The following is a 16,659-nucleotide window of genomic DNA, read 5'->3' on the forward strand; positions in this document are numbered from 1 at the left end:
GTTGTTATGAACTGTATGTTTTCTAAGACAGGGAATTACAAAACCTGGTTTATTTGTACTGAGGTTTTGTGGTTTTTCAATCAATTGCTCAATTGAAGATGTGTGTTTTTTGTGTTCTGTTGGCCAAAACATACTTTCCCATTTTTAGATCTGGCCTACACGTAAACAAATACAGAGTTACTTTGGAACTGACTTCTACTTTTAAGTCTTCAGGTCCGTCTGCAGGACTGCTGGTCAGGTGGAGTCTTGCATGTTCCTTTAAAACATATCCAGGCTTTGTAAGCTTTCATCCTGTCAAACCTGCAGGGAGGTAGTTTCTTTGGATGCTAATCTCACAAGCTCAGGGACGAAGCTTCGGGGGTGTTTGGCGGTAACACTCCCCTAAACATGGATTATTTAACAAATAGTTGGGTACAGGAGCTATCCGTCGGGTACAGTAAGGTGTCTGTTGGACTTCACCTGGGATTTTTAAATACTCAGACAAAAACACACACACACTCGTCTCTATTTGGAAGGTCTTAAAACATGGTTATATTTTACAAAATACTGTGTTTTAAGTACCCTCTCATAACTCGAGCTCCCACCCCTTTCCACTGGCCCATTAACCACCTTCAAGCGCCGCTTCTCATATAATGATTAACATGATATGCCAGAGTGATTGTCGTAAATCTGAAGGTCACACCCCCTCAGACTTACAGACCGAGCTACACCCCTGGACCAGAGCTTAATTTGTAAATAAAAACATACCAGTGCCCAAAACTCTCTTCTGAAACCACGGCTGCTGCAATTGAATGTGCGAGCACAGAATACTAAGGTAATCCTGAAGTCATCTCAGGTCTCTTTAATCCAGTTACTGACACTCCCTGCCCCTTCAGCTCACTCCTGCAGCTTTCTGCTTTCTCCTTTGTGATGCTTTTTCGTTTTTCTCTTCCTCCATCTTTCCAATATGTGTCTTTTGCTCACAGTAAATTCTTGAGGCAGAAAAATAAGTGCCAGCTCTAAAAAATAAGTGTTGATGCCCAGCACCAGAAACCACCAACACAAATTAAGCACTGGACAGGACAAGCTGTCTATTGAATGGCTAAGATTCTGATGGTTGGCAGCAGTATTTTATTTTCAAAAGCAGCATTCAAGAATTGAAGAAGTGCGGGCTCCATTCAGTAGGTGATAAGTCCTGGTATAGTTAGCATGTTACAAATCATTAATAAACAGTCCTAACAGACATGCTTGACAGGATCACGGTATGTGCGTCTGACATGTAACATAGTTCAGCCTAGGTAGTAATAGCAGGACTAACACAGTCAGATGGTTACTACTCATCTGTGATCCCTCGCTGCAACTATATCATTCCTAAAAGCACATCTAAAGTTTTGTTGGAGCTCCATGGATTTGGCCAGCCACCTGTAGAATTCCTCCCTGGTGCGTAGTTCAGAAAGCCCTGCTCTGCACAATAAGCAAGTGATTTGCGCGCAGCAAACTGGGACACTTTGCAGGGACTGTTGATAGTTTTTTCCATCTCTATTGGAGGTAATTTCCCCAGCTTTGCCAATAGAATACACTTAGGCTTCTGTTTGTTGCCGCTTTTGTACAAAATTCACACTTGGCTCACTAACTAGGGGATATTTTTGGATCTGCCTTTCTGCTCCTTCTGGAGGTCTGTAAGCTCCGGCAAGGTGAACGGCCTTTATCAGTTGGTGTTGCACATTTATGTACACTTAACAGTTGTTTTATGGGCCATGTGTAAGGGCAAAAGTCTCAGGCCCAGTTACTTTGTGGCTTCCTGCTCTTCGTTTCAACATGTCCGACTGGATAGATTTTGATTTGCTGGATGCCTATGTGCTCTATATGATTTCTGGTACAAGTAGCTCCCTCAACTGAGTATTGGACTCTGGTATGAATGGCTTCACCAAAAAGTGAATTACCTTTCATCATTGGCGGCAACTTAGTTTATAGTCATGGGTACATGTTTGCCTTGCACTTTAAGTTGAAAAGGATCCTGGAAAAGTCTTGTATTCTTACCTGGAGCGCTCATATCTTGGAGGAAAATAAACTGTGTGGCATCTGCTGGAATACATGAAAGTTTGTGCTATCTCTGACTTCGTACCACTATTTATAACTCTTTCCCTTGAAGGTGTGGTGTCATGTTAGACAGTATAGACCTTTAGGTGACTGCGTTCCTTGACACCTTAAATGCCACTTTGTATTTTTCAGCCAGAGTCTTGCAAGAAGCAGGCACCTTACAGACTGTGGACAGAGGCATGGCTGTCAATCTCAACTGGAAACAGATCTGCTGCCTGCACATCCTGCACTCTCCGAGGTCAGACCTGCAGTCAGAGCTTGAGCTAAACATTATTCCTTAAAGTACATTCGACTGCCTGAGAAAGATGCACATTTCCTGTTGGTATTATTGGATGCATGGCATCACTTTGGAATTTAAGACACTTCATGATGTTGGTTACAGTGGGACTGAACGGTACATAAAGGAAAATGCACTAGGATTTGATTCCCTAAATTTCAGGACACACACTTTAGAACACTTCACTCCAAACCCCTTTACACCAATAACATTTAGACATAGTGGATAGCAACCACACTAGATTACAACATAGCTAAAACATATTGGCAAAGCCATCGGTGAGACCTATTGGCTATGCCAATGTTTGTTATAGTTTTGCTGTGATGTGCCTTTTCTTAGTAGAAGTGTAACAAAGCAGAAAGTATGTGTTCCCTGTTCGGAACATTGTCACCATTTATTTCTCCCATGGGGATGTTTGAACAACTCCCAGAAAGTTGTTTTTTTCTCTTTTCTGAAAAGTTTCTCCTGTGCACGTGGCATAATATTTGCCACCATGTTCTTCAGTTGCAGAGCTACATGCCAGTCCAGCACTTTCCTCATCACTAGTGCCCATCATGGTGTTTCATCAACACAAAGTGAAGTAGTGTCTAGGTCTCCTGCTTTACACAAAATGATTTCAGTGCCCAAATGAATGGACTTTTTTTTTAACCAAAATGTACCATTTTCAGATACAAGGATATATAAACTTTTAACTACTGAAACCTATACTTCCCCCTTCAAAGTTGCAAAATGTTCCGCAGATGCACACAGGCAGTCCATAGACCTGCTTTTTGCTCCTCAGTTCACTATAATGTGCATTGTGAAAACCAATTGCAACCTAGGCATCACTTAACCATGTATTATAATGCAAAATAAATGTATTGATATTTATGAAAACATCCAGGACTCTGCTGAATGTCTTTGGGCTCATAACTGGAAGTCAAACTGCACTCCAAGGAGTATTTAGGGCAGGACTTTGATACTAAACCCCTGGCCTACCAGAAGAGTATGTGTACACTACACAAAGAAAAATGGCTCATACGTCATGGCAACATTTTGTTTGTATCTTGAGTAAGTGCTTAGAAAGTACCTCAAGTCAAATTAATGTTTACAAAATACTTTTGTACTACATCAGTATAAAAAAGTCCAAAGACCTATTCTAATTATGTTCTCAGCATGCATACTTTTACTACAGCGAGAGTTAGACTTAATTTTTCCGGGGAAATGGTGTCGATTGACCTTGGTTAGAGTTTGTACTCCCTAAAAACAAATAAAAAAGTGAAGATCTCATTGATTATGACCATGCATATACTACCAGTTCGACAAATATTGTTTGTTTCTTAGAAAAGTGACCTTTCCTTTGTACATTTTGAGTGGTCTGTCCTGAAGAGGGGAGGCTACAAGTACTCATTATCTACTTTCCCAATATCATGGTTGCAACTGCTGCGCAAGGGAAACTGCCATCAGGACACAGCAATGTGGGTACTTCCCAAACCACAATGCCACAACTAGATACATTTGGTGATGTCATCAATATTGAGGAATGTTCTTCTGAACTAGGAACCACCAAGGAGTATGATAGAGGGAAATTCTTTACCTATCCACCTAACAGAAAAAGTCAGTGCTTGGAAAATGACTTGCAAACTTTGGCGGCAAGTGGTTAGTCAAGGACATACACTCCAGGATCCATTTGGGACATCAGCAACCGGGCTATTGAAGGGCAAGCACAGCTGTGAGTATAAAAGGAAAGTAGGGAAGAAACAATGCAAGATGAGGGTCAGGACTGGCCATGAAGATCTTCTGTCTGAAGGTGCAACAAACTGTTAAAAACAAAATTGTGGAGAACATCATCAGGAAATTGATCTTTGAATGAAACCACTGGCACTATATTGTACTCAGTACCAAACCTATCTCTGGTATGGGGAAAATAATATTATCAATTCTGAGAGTTAGTGGATAGTCACAGTGAAGACTTTCCATCTTAAACTGCTGTTCCTTTTTCAAAATGTTTTGATCCTACCGAGTTATTTTTAAGGTTGTTTTCAACAAACATTTTGATAAAAAGAAAAAGACAGAAAACACAACACAAAAGGGTACTTTATACTACCAGCTTTTCTTGGTAATACATATAACTATTTATTTTTCCTGAATGCCAATATTTAATGAGTGGGGGGTCATGGATACTAGATGTATATCTCTGCTGGATGTCAGGAGTTGGCCAAATGGCATGGTCATCTCCCAAACCATGGGGTGGCCAACCCCTGATGTGCAGAAATAAAGGCACTGAGCATCCAGGCCTTGTTGTGGGGCCGGCCTATGACTAACTTATTTACACCTGTGCATGGTGTGGGCACAAGTTGTAGTTAGTTTAGTAAATTATAACTGGTGAATTTCAGTTTTTATTTTGTTTTAAACACTCATTTTCTATCGTATTCGTTAGCTCAGTAAATTATAACAGGTGAATTTCAGTTTTTATTTTGTTTTAAACATTATTTATCTATCGTATTTCAACACCTAACTATAACATACATTTTTCCTTTGACTTTGTTCAGTGAACTTCTGGAGAGAGGGTTGATGGAAAATCTGAGGATTAGTGAAGGCAATAAATATCTACCGAATAAGTTAGATAAAACAGGAAAAAGGATTGCCCCTATCCCTACTGGTAAACCTAAAATAACTCCTTCGCTAATGTCCTATTTTAGGGTCCTTCCATCAATAAGTGTGTTTAGCTGGCCCTGAAATATAGTTGAAGAGGAAGTGAAAAAGGAGGTTTCCCCCTTGTATATTATAGACAACGATACAGAAGTGGCGATGAACGGAGGAGTAGGGAGGACGGCCCAGACTGTGAGGATTGCAGAGACTGGATATGAAGATGAGAGTGGGGTGGCCTCTGACAGTCCACTAACTGGCTCCAAGGTAGATGCCTCAAGAGGGATTACTCTCAGTCAGATAGAGCAGCAGGGATCCATGCAGGTTTCCCCGGAGTCCATTATGGGTCTTGCTTACCCAAACATCCCCCTGGAGTCGATGATCTTGGCATTGTCGGATAAAATGAAAAAACGCTTTGCAGTCTCCGAAGTAAATCAAGGGGAAATTAGAGAAACTTGCAAAACCCTTGAAAAGAAGTTGGATTTGTTGGTTACAAGAATCAAGGTTCTAGAAGAAACAGTGGAAGTTGTGAAAGAGGATCTATGGAAAAATGAAGAGGAAATACGGCTGTTGAAGAATAGGGAACAAGAAATACAGGACAATTTAGAACGCCTGGAAAATTCTGCAAGAAGAAATAATCTGAGAATTCTAAACGTCCCAGAAGGGGTAGAGGGGGACTATTTAAAGGCTTATGTGGCCAGTCTGATCAAGGATGCAGTGCAGATAGAGGAGACTGTGCAGATTATAACAACAGATTTTCAGACGGTTCATAGAGATCCTTTTAGGAGAGACCCTAGTAAAAAAAGACCAAGAAAAATTGTGTTGAATTTTCAGACATATGCTTTAAAGGAGAAGATCCTGGTTAAGGCATTAAAAATAAAGTCACTGAAAGGAAAGGGTTTCTCTTCTGAGATCAGATCAGATCTGTTCAGAACAACTATAAACAAACAGTTGGAGCTGGGAGACGTCTGGAAGAGTTAAAAAAATTGGGCGTCTCTGTGCAACTCAAATTTCCAGCCTTACTCCAAGTTATGTACAATAATAAAATGTATAATTTGAGAGATCATAGAGCAGCAGGCGAGTTGCGAGGTGATATCAAGGGGAAAAGTCTGGAAGGGTGAAGATGGAAGGTTGAAGGTCTGTTCCTTCTTTAGGTCGGGTTTCCTAGAGGCGCTCTATAATCGGGCTAACATTCAGCCCTAGCAGGTGCAGGGATGGGTTCTCCAAGGGGGGGAGGTGAGGGTCTCAGAAGTGATTGGGGATGGGGAGCATGTGGGAAAAAACATAAAAATCCTCATTCTTCTTATAGTTCGAAGTTGGGCTAGGTGTGGTTGGGCGAATGGATATTGTTGTCAAAGATCAGGGGGCAGATGACAGCGTGATTAAGATTATGTCATGGAATGCAAATGGGTTGCGTACCAGAGGAAGGAGAGAAAGGATCCTGCAGTATTTGAGAGATGCTCCAGCTCATGTAATAATCCTGCAGGAAACTCATTTATCCAGAACAGAATGTATGGAATTGTTTAAGACTCAAACATGGGTCCAATTCTGTGTATGTACATATCATAATTTCTATACTAAGGGCATAGTTATTTTAATGAAACAGCAGATAAGAGATATCTGACAAATCAGAGAGGTGGGTCAGAGCTAAACTCAAATTATTCAACACAGTGTTTACTGCAGTTGGATTTTATGGTCCAAATTGTGATGATATTGACCCTTTGAGTAGATAGATAGATAGATAGATAGATAGATAGATAGATAGATAGATAGATAGATAGATAGATAGATAGATAGATATAACTTTATTCGACTTTCCCGCAAGTCATAAAAGCAACACATAAAAACGAGTCTTACATATAAAAGACATATTTAAATATAGCAATAAATACAGGGGATTAAAAATGCAGTATCATATTGATTAATCAAGTCATGAGTATTTAAATAGCCTAGTTATCTTGATACCAATCCGCCCAGAGACTTTCTTACTATTATGGAACATAAAAAGTTTGCTAAAATTCCACATATTTCAATGGAAGGTAGATCTGTAAATTAATGTACGCGGTGCGGCACTGTCGCATATTAGTGGATCTTAAAAAAGGCATTAGCAGGCGCTTTCTCTGTTTCTCGTAAAATTTACAGAAAAAGACCACATGTATCGTACTTTGTACTGCCTTTGTGTCACAAGGACATGCCCTCCAGTCATTCATAGTCGGAAAAGTTACTAAGTGATGAAACGTGTCTAGCCTTAGTCTCGTGAGCACAAAACGATGTCGAGGTTTTACCACATTTACCAGGTAAGGCTGCATCGCTCCGTGGACAGGATTAGTTGATTAGACATAACGCTATGTTTTTTTGACTCTACTGCTCACCTCTGGTCTTCTAAGTGCTTCAAGGGCAGGGACCTCAACTCCTTCCTAGTCAGTCTCTCCAGTAATTCTGGGTTTGCGTAGAATTCTTTATGGCCCATGTTTCCAAAAATAGTCATAATATACCTCAACCATGGGACCCTTAAAGAATAAGCTGATGCCATTCAATCCTGGAAAACTGCCTTATTTAGGCCAGTGTATTCTGAAGTCCAAATTTTCTGCTATAATAATAATGGCTGTATCCTTATTAGGTCGACTTGGAAGGGGACCCCTAGTTCAGCATGGCTAATGAATAATGAGGTGCCGTTTAGTACCATTTACAAGTGTTGCAAAAAGTCATTTTCCACCGTTTGGGTCAGGTTACAGTTGGTATATCCCCAGATGCCTGATCCGTACATGGCAGACAGGATGCATTTGGCTCTATAAACTTTTACCATATTCTGAGGGGTAATCACCCCTAACCTTTTTGAGAAAATCTTCAGGGCCGCCATTGTTTTCATGATCTGTAGTTTCTTAGTTTTCACACAGTGTACCCAGGAGCCTTGTTTATGGAACATTATGCCCAGATAAGAAAATGTTGGGGTTGTATCAATCTTTCCACCTTGTGTGGTGATATCATAGATCTTACTCGATTTCCTGCCACAGTTCATTCTAAAAGTTTTCGAGCAGTTAACAGTAAGGCCCAGGTCTGTCATTAATGTTATGCAGGTTGTTAGACGTTTTTGGAGGGCTAATGGAGTCCGGACCCTAAGTACAGCGTCGTCTGCATAAAGTAAGGCCGGAATCGGGCAATGACCTATTTGAGGGAGATCTTTACAATTGCTTATTAGTTCTCGTTCTAAGTTGTTTATATATATTGAGAACAAGAATGGGGCTAATACACAGCCTTGACATACTCCTCTATGTACACCAAAAGGCCTAGTACATTCTCCTCTTATCCCGTATCTCACCCTCGCTCTACACCCTGAATACAGTTCCCGTATGAACTGTATTATTGTCGGTTCGACCCCTTTACTACTTAGAATGTCCCATAATTTCTCATGTACTACGCAGTCGAATGCTGAAGATAGATCTATAAAGGCCAAATGCAAATTGCCCTTCTTGATCTTTGTATATTTCCCAATTATAATGTTTAAATTCAATCCTTGTTCCACCGTACCTATTCCTGTGTGGAAACCATACTGTAATTCAGTTAAGATATTATTTTCCTCAGCCCAGGATTGCAATCTATTCAAGATGACTCTCCCAGCTATTTTAGCTGATATATCAAGTAGAGAGATAGGTCTATAGCAAGCTGGGTTGAGGCGGTCGCCTTTTTTATATATAGGGACAATGATAGAATCTAACCACAATGGTGGTGGTCCTTGCATACAACAAGCCCTCAGTACCTGCGTCAGTAACGGGCCCCATACTTGTATGTTTGCGTTATATAAGTCTACCGGGACACCATCAGGGCCCGGAGCTTTCCCCTGCTTTACTTAGGTTTATGGCTTCTACTACTTCCTCCAAGCTAAACTGAGGTGTTATAATCATACGTGGATTTTTCTGGATGGTGAGGCTCGTTAAAGAATCTATTGGTTCTATGTCGCTGGCCTGGCTATATATCTTGGAGAAATAATCAATCCAATCGTCTTCTATTATTGCAATTTCCATTCTGGGAGCATGTCTGTCCCCTAACACGGGGGTGTTTATTGTTTTTCAAAAGAGGATGTTATCTTTTGTAGAACTAGCTTTGTGTAAGGTTTACCAGGTATTTTCTTTCAATGTGGATTTCCTTTTTTTGATGGCCGCCTTATATTTCTGCCTCCGTGTACGTATCTCATTCAAGTATCTTGTTGAGGCACTTAAGGCCTTTTTTAATCTCTTATGTGCTTTTACGCAGTCATAGTCAAACCAACCCGTTTTTCTTCTTTGTCCTGCCTTTCCCATTTTATTGATAAGAGCTTCTTTCACACCTTGCGCTATCGCCGAAAAAGTGCTTAGGCATTTTTCTGGATCTATGTCATCGCTAAGGCAATCTGCCAAGGCTTGGTTGTAATCACAGATTAACTGTTTCAATAGATCCTTTGGCTCTATTTGCGACCATCGCAATGAGTATCCATTACGCAAGGCTAATTCAATATTATTTACCAACACAGCTTTATCCTCCTGTGCCAGTATAGAGGAAGTTAATGAGACCTTTAAGCTCTGAGGGAAATGGTCACTCATCGCAATATCATGGAGTGTATAGTTGGTAAGGCATTGTGCGAAGTGAATAGACGTTAGAACATAATCAATCACTGTATCCGCACCCCTTCCATTAAAAGTTGGTTTGAACTGTGGGTCATCAAAATAAATGTCATTTACAAAGGCCAAATTGAATTTATGCGCCAATATATTCATCGCATCACCTTGCGTATTATGTATAAAATGAGGCCTCAGACCGATGTCTTCCTCATCCCAGCCACACACCTTCTCCGAGGTTTCTTTACAGAGATGAACATTAAAGTCTCCGCCCCATATGATGAGGCTTTCCTGTCTAGATTTTGTGCAGATTCTCTCTAACTCCTCTCCCATCTGTGTTAAAATAATGGGAACCTCTCCCGGTGGTGCGTTGTTATAAAAATTAATGATCACTAGCTGGGTCTTCTGATCCAGGTCACTCCCAATCATTTGGTAATGTACCCTCGAGATCTGCATATTTAAATTTGATAGGGGAAGCCTATTGGAAATATATGTGCATAAACCTCCTTTAGGCCTACCATGTCCGGTGTGTACTGCTGGTGTATGGTATGTTTTATATCCATTTATATGGAGAGGATTTACAAGCCAAGTTTCCTGAAAGCATAAAAAAGAAAAATCTTCAATAAAAATCATCCAGAGCACATTGCTAAGCTTGTTGCTTAGACCTGCCACATTCCAGTAGAGTAGGGCTATTTCCAATTTCGGCTGGTTCTGTCGCTGTGCATTATTTGTAGTCAGGGGGTATGCTACTGTAAGTTGTATAAGTTAATGTCGAAGGTGGATCTCTCTGCCTTAACTGCCCCCCTTCTATATTCATTTCCAGTGCTATCACATAAGGTGTCTCTTTCTTTCCCGTGCTGAGTCAATCTAGATCTTCTAGTGTTGAAAGGGGTTGAAATCTGTTACAAGAAAGAATAGGGTCAGGGCTGGGTAGGACTATTTTAGGCGATGGTCGTGCATTATTAAAAATATGCCCCACAAAACTTTGATAAAAGAACCCCAAGGGTAATAACAGAATACCTTGATGAGTAACCTGCCTTGTCCCAAGTTCACAAATGATTCTCTCCACTAGTTCTGGAGATTTAAACGAGAGAACCACACAATCTCCCTCCAGTGCTTTCTGACTACTACCTATCCACTTAATTCTCCTGACCATTTTTATATCATCAAAAAGGAGCACCACCATTCCGGGATCCAAACGTGATCCTATCCAATTGAAGGACTTATTCCTCAAGGCTATCCATGTTTCCCGTTGTTGGTCAACCACAGGTGGAACATTAGCCAGGATCACTATGTATGGTGTTGCCCTTTGAGTAAAGTATTTCTTTGCTTACTGGATTTTCTGGACCCAGTAATAATGGTGGGTGATTTGTTTGTGATTTTGGACAGTAAATTGGACATTTCAGTGAGATGCAAATCAGTAGGTATGCCCAAGTGACAGGCATATCTTAAAAAGATGACAAATGATTTGGGTCTGTGTGATATTTGGAGACAGAGTAAGAAGACAGTTGGCTTTCTCATTTAATAATAAACAGTATGGGCATGCTTCAAGGATAGATTATTTTCTTGTGGACCAGACATTGGTTGAGGCAGTTGTTGACATATTATATTGTCCAGCCCATCTATTGGGCCATGCAGAGGTGTTAACAATAAAACTACTCTCCAAAGAGGAAGTGAGGAGGTGGACTTTAGAACAGTCGGTGTTGCTAGATAATGACATAGTATTGCAACTGCATAAGGAGACAGAATAATTTTTTTAAGTCAATCTGGGATCAGCCCATATTAATGTGGTTTGGGATTGTTTTAAAGCATATATAAGAGGTAAAATTATTAGTCTTACAAGCTTTAGAAATAAGAAGTATAGGGCAGAAGTAAGCTTTGTAGAAGCAGAAATGCTATAATGCAATAGACTAATAAGAGGTGGAGCAGAGGTGGAAGGAAAGCTCGAGGAAAGATTGAGTCAACTGAGGTTCCAGCTTGATGAAGTACTGCAAGCCAGACTGAGAAGGAGCTGGCAAGCAAGCAAGCTGGCCAGTTTTGAATAAGGAGAGAGAGCAGGGAAGTTGCTGGCATGGAAATCTAAGACAGAGCAAGTTCGAAATACCATCAGAGAGATCACTTATGGGCAACTAGGAGAGAAGTGGACAAGTAGTGCTGATGTTAAGAAGGCCTTGCAGAATTTGTTTCTGAGCTTTATACAGAGGAGAAGACAGTAGCAGAGGAAGAGGTGAGGGAGTGGTTGGGGGAAGATGTCATACACAGTTTACTGTATAAAGAGCAGGCTCACTTAAATAAAAATAATTCACAGGGAGAAATAAGGGCAGTTCTAAGATTAAGCAAGAGGGGTAAAGCTGCAGGGCCAAACTACATCCTGGTGGAGCTGTATAAATTATTGGGGGAATCTGTAGTTCCTGCTATGGCAGCTCTGTCTCCAGAAATATTTGATGAAGGGGTGCAAGTGCCAGCATCTTGGAACGATGCAATTATTACTCTGATTCTGATCCCAGGAAAAAAAAACATCATGTTGTGAGTCATATAGACCAATATCTCTCTTGAATATTGATTATAAAATCATTGCAAAGGTATTGGCGGATAGGTTAAGCGGGGTGGCGGCAGGACTCCTGCATCAGGACCAGAAGGGTTTCATTAAGGGTAGACACCTTCATGAATTAACTTTTAACTTGAGGCTATCGATTTGGCACAACGTATGACGCACCCCTTGCGGTCATTACGTTGGATGCCATGAAGGCTTTTGATAGAGTCAACTGGGTCTATTTGTGCACAATACTAAAACAGTATAATCTGGGTGAAAAGTTTTGTAGGATGATTAAGCAGATCTATCAGGCTCCATCCGCAGGAGTACTGGTCAATGGGTGCCTAACTGTCCCCTTTAAAATAACCAGAGGCACAAGGCAGGTGTGTCTACTATCTCCAATATTGTTGAATATTTATATCAAACCTTTTTTCCAGGAGACTAAAGCATGACCCGTTGATTTCCCCCTTTAGTTGTTGTGGATGGGAGAAAAAATTTTCCCTCCACGCGAATGACCTTATGGTGTATTCGTCGGATGTTCAAACAGCCCTCCCAGTTGTGCTGGATTTTGCAATTGCATTTTGGAAATTGTCAGGTTCCATGTAAATGCAGGGAACACAGATGTCACTGTCTGGAATCAGAGGAAGGATGGATTGCAAACTAAAAATGAAAAGAGATATTTGGGTCTAAAGATTGTGCAGGATAGCAAGCAGATCCCTGTGGTGAATATGAAAAATGTTTTGCCAAACTGCAGCAAATTGATGCGCGTTGGTGGGGACACCTCTCCTTGACAATTCTGGGAAGAGTAAGCCTGGTTAAGATGGTGATCCTACCTAAAGTGAGTTTCTTTTTTAATACAATTCCATTACAAATGAAGAAGATGCTGATAGAGAAGTTGCAACAAGCAATCAACTCGTTTATATAGGCTTGTAAAGGGCCCAGGATGTCCTGGAAAAGGCTGCACAGAAGGAGAGCGAAGGGGGGGTCATACACTACCAGATCTACAATACTATGCTTGGCATTTCCAGCTTAGAATGCGAGGATGCTTTTTGTCTCGCCGGATCCTTCAGAGACAGGGATCATGTTTAAGGCTATGCTAAGAGATATAAAAGGTGCAGGGGTATATTTCTTGGTTAAAGTCAGAAATCCAAAATTCTCCCAAAAAGTGAAGCTGAAAGTATTGCAAGATATGTTAAAAGTGTGTTATAGTATGAGGCGAGTAATAAAAGCAGAGTACTACAGTCATTGGGCACCTATCTGGGATTCTCCAGGTACTCTGGAGTGTCTTTGTGACAAATTGGCTATCCCAATCAGGAAGGAAGGGGTAGAGTTTTGGGGGAGAGGGGATCTCTTGAGAGATGGTGACCTAGGGCTACATGTATCAAAGTTCAGATTTGCGACTCGCAATTTGCGAGTCGCAAATCCGAATGTAGTATAGTGTCATTGACACTAATAGCAATTCGCAAGGGGGTCGCAAATGCCCACCTCATGATTATTCATGAGGTAAGTCACAATTTACCACCCCCTTGGGAATGGCGTCCCTCACAGGGATGGTGGCATTCCTGAGACAGCAGACCACCATGTCTGTGACTGCTTTTAAATAAAGCAGTTTTTTTTATTTTTTTTAAATGCAGCCCGTTTTCCTGACAGGAAAACAAATGTTTTCAGTGACCTTCACAAAGGGGCAGGGGTCCCATGGGGACCCAATCCCATTTGCGAATGGGTTAGCACCAGTGTGACACTGGTGCTAACTACGATTGTTTTGCGACCGCATTCGCATACAGTAAAAAGTTTACAGAATCACAAAACTGGGTTTGTACATGGGGAAGTGCATTTTGCATGTCGCAAACAGCCTGATTCGCTGTTTGCAACGTGCGAAAACCTTCGTACATGTGGCCCCTAGTTTCTTGGGATTAACTATATGAGAACACTGAAGGAAAATTATCAAGGTTCTAATATTTCCAGTTGAAAGGTGGTCACAGAGAAGTCGTGTGAAGATAGGACTGTTGAATCATCTGGAAGAGAAAATAATGCGGAGCCCCCCTGCCATAAAGGAAGTGTCTACTTGGTATTGGGAAATCCTAGAATAAGTAGATGGAGACTTTATGCTGGCGCAAGATTTTTGGGGAGGCTGCTTACCGAGGGAGAAACTTCAGGGGTGGTGGATAATGTCTATGCGTACTCTTTTTGCTGTGGTAAAACCCGCCCCATTAAGAAGAAACCAACTTTTTGCTATCAATAGAGCATATCTGTCACCGTATAAGCTTTAAAAAAAAGAGGAATGGGGAAGTAGTCATGTGTACTAAGTGTGGCTTAGAAAATGCAACTGATATTCATATGTTCATGGAGTGTCCGGCAATATACATATTTTAGCAGAAAGTGAGTACGACGCTTTCGGACGTTGGGAGGGTGGAGATTAACATAAGCCTCCTGTCAATCATCTTTGGTATAATGGAAGGGTCTAGGGAACTGAGCAGTGATAAACAGGGATTACTGTTTTACGCTATATTGTTAGCCAGAAGGGAGATATGTCGAAATTGGACAGGAGAAGCACCCCCTTTACACACAGAATAGATAGGAGCACTCAGCTACGCTATGAATACTGACATGGCCAGTGGAGCTTCTAGAGCACGAAGATTTTGGATACCTTTGGCCGAGTGGCTCAGAAACCACCCTGGTAAAGCAACAAATATAAAACATGGATGATAGACTGTTTTTTAATGTTTTTTTTCTCCTGTCCAATTATTACACCTTCTTCCTGCGCTCTCATCTGCAATACTACTGTGGCGCCTTAAATGGGGATTGGTGAAAAAGGTAAGGCCTCCCTGGTCAGGATATGTCTTTGCATAAGAGAGAGTGCCAATAAAGATGGCTCAAAACTGATCTGGAGCCTGAGGTGAATGAGGACAAAAACAATAAAGTTATTTGCAGTGTTTTTTTTGTTTCTCCACATGGACTTTTTTCTCATGGACAAACCTGTATATGTACTTCATCACCAATTATTGAGGTGCACACTCCTTTTTCACATTCTCTTCTGCCCTTCACAGAAGTAAATTGTCAACTGACTTCAGGGTTGAAAGCTACCTGGAGATGGTTTGTGGGAAAAGTATAAAATTGGGAGTTTGCGGATGTTACCTTCTGCAGGTGTCCGTTCTTGGAAGCAGCTACACTTAAAATCAGTGACTGAGTAAAGCCTTTTACGAGTACAAATTCAAGATTCTTGACTCACTAATGTGAAGTTGCACTCATAAAGTATGTTATTTGCTTGCCTGGGGGTCACTCAGGTAGGCAAACAGCTTTGTGAAATGGGCTGTCTGACTTTAAAGGGACCAGAACAAGGTCATGATATTTGCAACGGAATATTTCTGTTCACGAGTTACAATTCTTATAATTAAAAAAAAAGCAAAGGGTAAAAAAATACATATCCATTAAATGATTAAATAGAATAGTTTAAATGAACACTACAAGATTGTCACCCTCATCTATAGGGGTCTTGTTTTTAATCTATGAACTAAACTGGTTCTTTATTAGGATTGTGTTGGTGGGGGCTTTTGTGTTCAGAATGGATCGTGTTTTTTTCTTTTGAGTGATTTTTTTGCTTGAAAGTTATTTGATTGTTTTGTATGTAGTTGATTCACGAATATTTGAAGATAAACAATGAACATGTTATTTCTGAAAACATTCTACTTATGATTAATACATTTGTGGGCTTGAAAGAGTTGTGATTATGACATACAGACTTATGAAAACCATAATAGTAAGGCCTCGATCTCATACGTTCTGTGCGAAGAAAATGTAAGATTGGTGTAAATTTAGCTTAGCAAATAGCACTTGTGAATGCAGAAATTCTGCCAGTCTGATGGAATTCCTGTGTTTGTATACTTAAGGAGATGAGGCAGGATATTCACGTTTGTGGATATACCTGCAAGAGCAGGTGAACACACACAAACACGGAAATCGTCAGGTAGTTTTTCACGTGCAATAACATTAAAATTTACCAAGGCAAGGAGTAAGTATATTACTAGGGTGCAACGGGAAGGGAACACTCCATATTTCATGAAGGTGTTCAGGAAGTAGTTTCCCCGTGAGAAAAACAATTTCCCTGCAGGAGAAAAAGGTACAGAAATCCCACCTTGCGATACTTTGAAATGCCCCAATTCAAAACATGTGAGCAGTGGTAGAAATTAGCGAGAAGCATGAGTTCTTCTTTGTTCCATTGTGTATATCATGAAAGACTGACATTTGCTCCAAAAGGTGGAGTAATCTACTTGGGCAAGCCTCCAGCTTTCCAGTTTGATCTTTGTTAATAAGGCACATTGTTAGACTTCATATTTCTCAAAAAATGATTTCTAAAAATATCTCATACACATATATTCAAATTTAAAATGCTTCTATGCTGAAGGCCACTACAGGAACTATGCAGTCACCATCGAAGGAAGCAATCTGTTTGGAAAGGATTTCAATAGATTTCAAATTTACTAGAACTAAGAATATACCATGTATATTGTTTAATGTTATTGAAAATCTCTATGAATCTATCCCTCTTATTA

The 16,659-nt window shown here is 40.6% G+C and overlaps 1 protein-coding gene across 3 annotated transcripts in view; it reads right to left on the reverse strand.

Annotated features, from left to right (window-relative positions):
- The window catches only part of CPNE2 (copine 2), a 703,062-nt gene that overhangs the window by 233,263 nt on the left and 453,140 nt on the right, over positions 1–16,659 (reverse strand). The window lies entirely within an intron of this gene.

This window comes from Pleurodeles waltl, chromosome 12 (genome assembly GCF_031143425.1).
Source record: "Pleurodeles waltl isolate 20211129_DDA chromosome 12, aPleWal1.hap1.20221129, whole genome shotgun sequence".
In the NCBI taxonomy this organism is placed as follows: Eukaryota; Metazoa; Chordata; class Amphibia; order Caudata; family Salamandridae; genus Pleurodeles; species Pleurodeles waltl.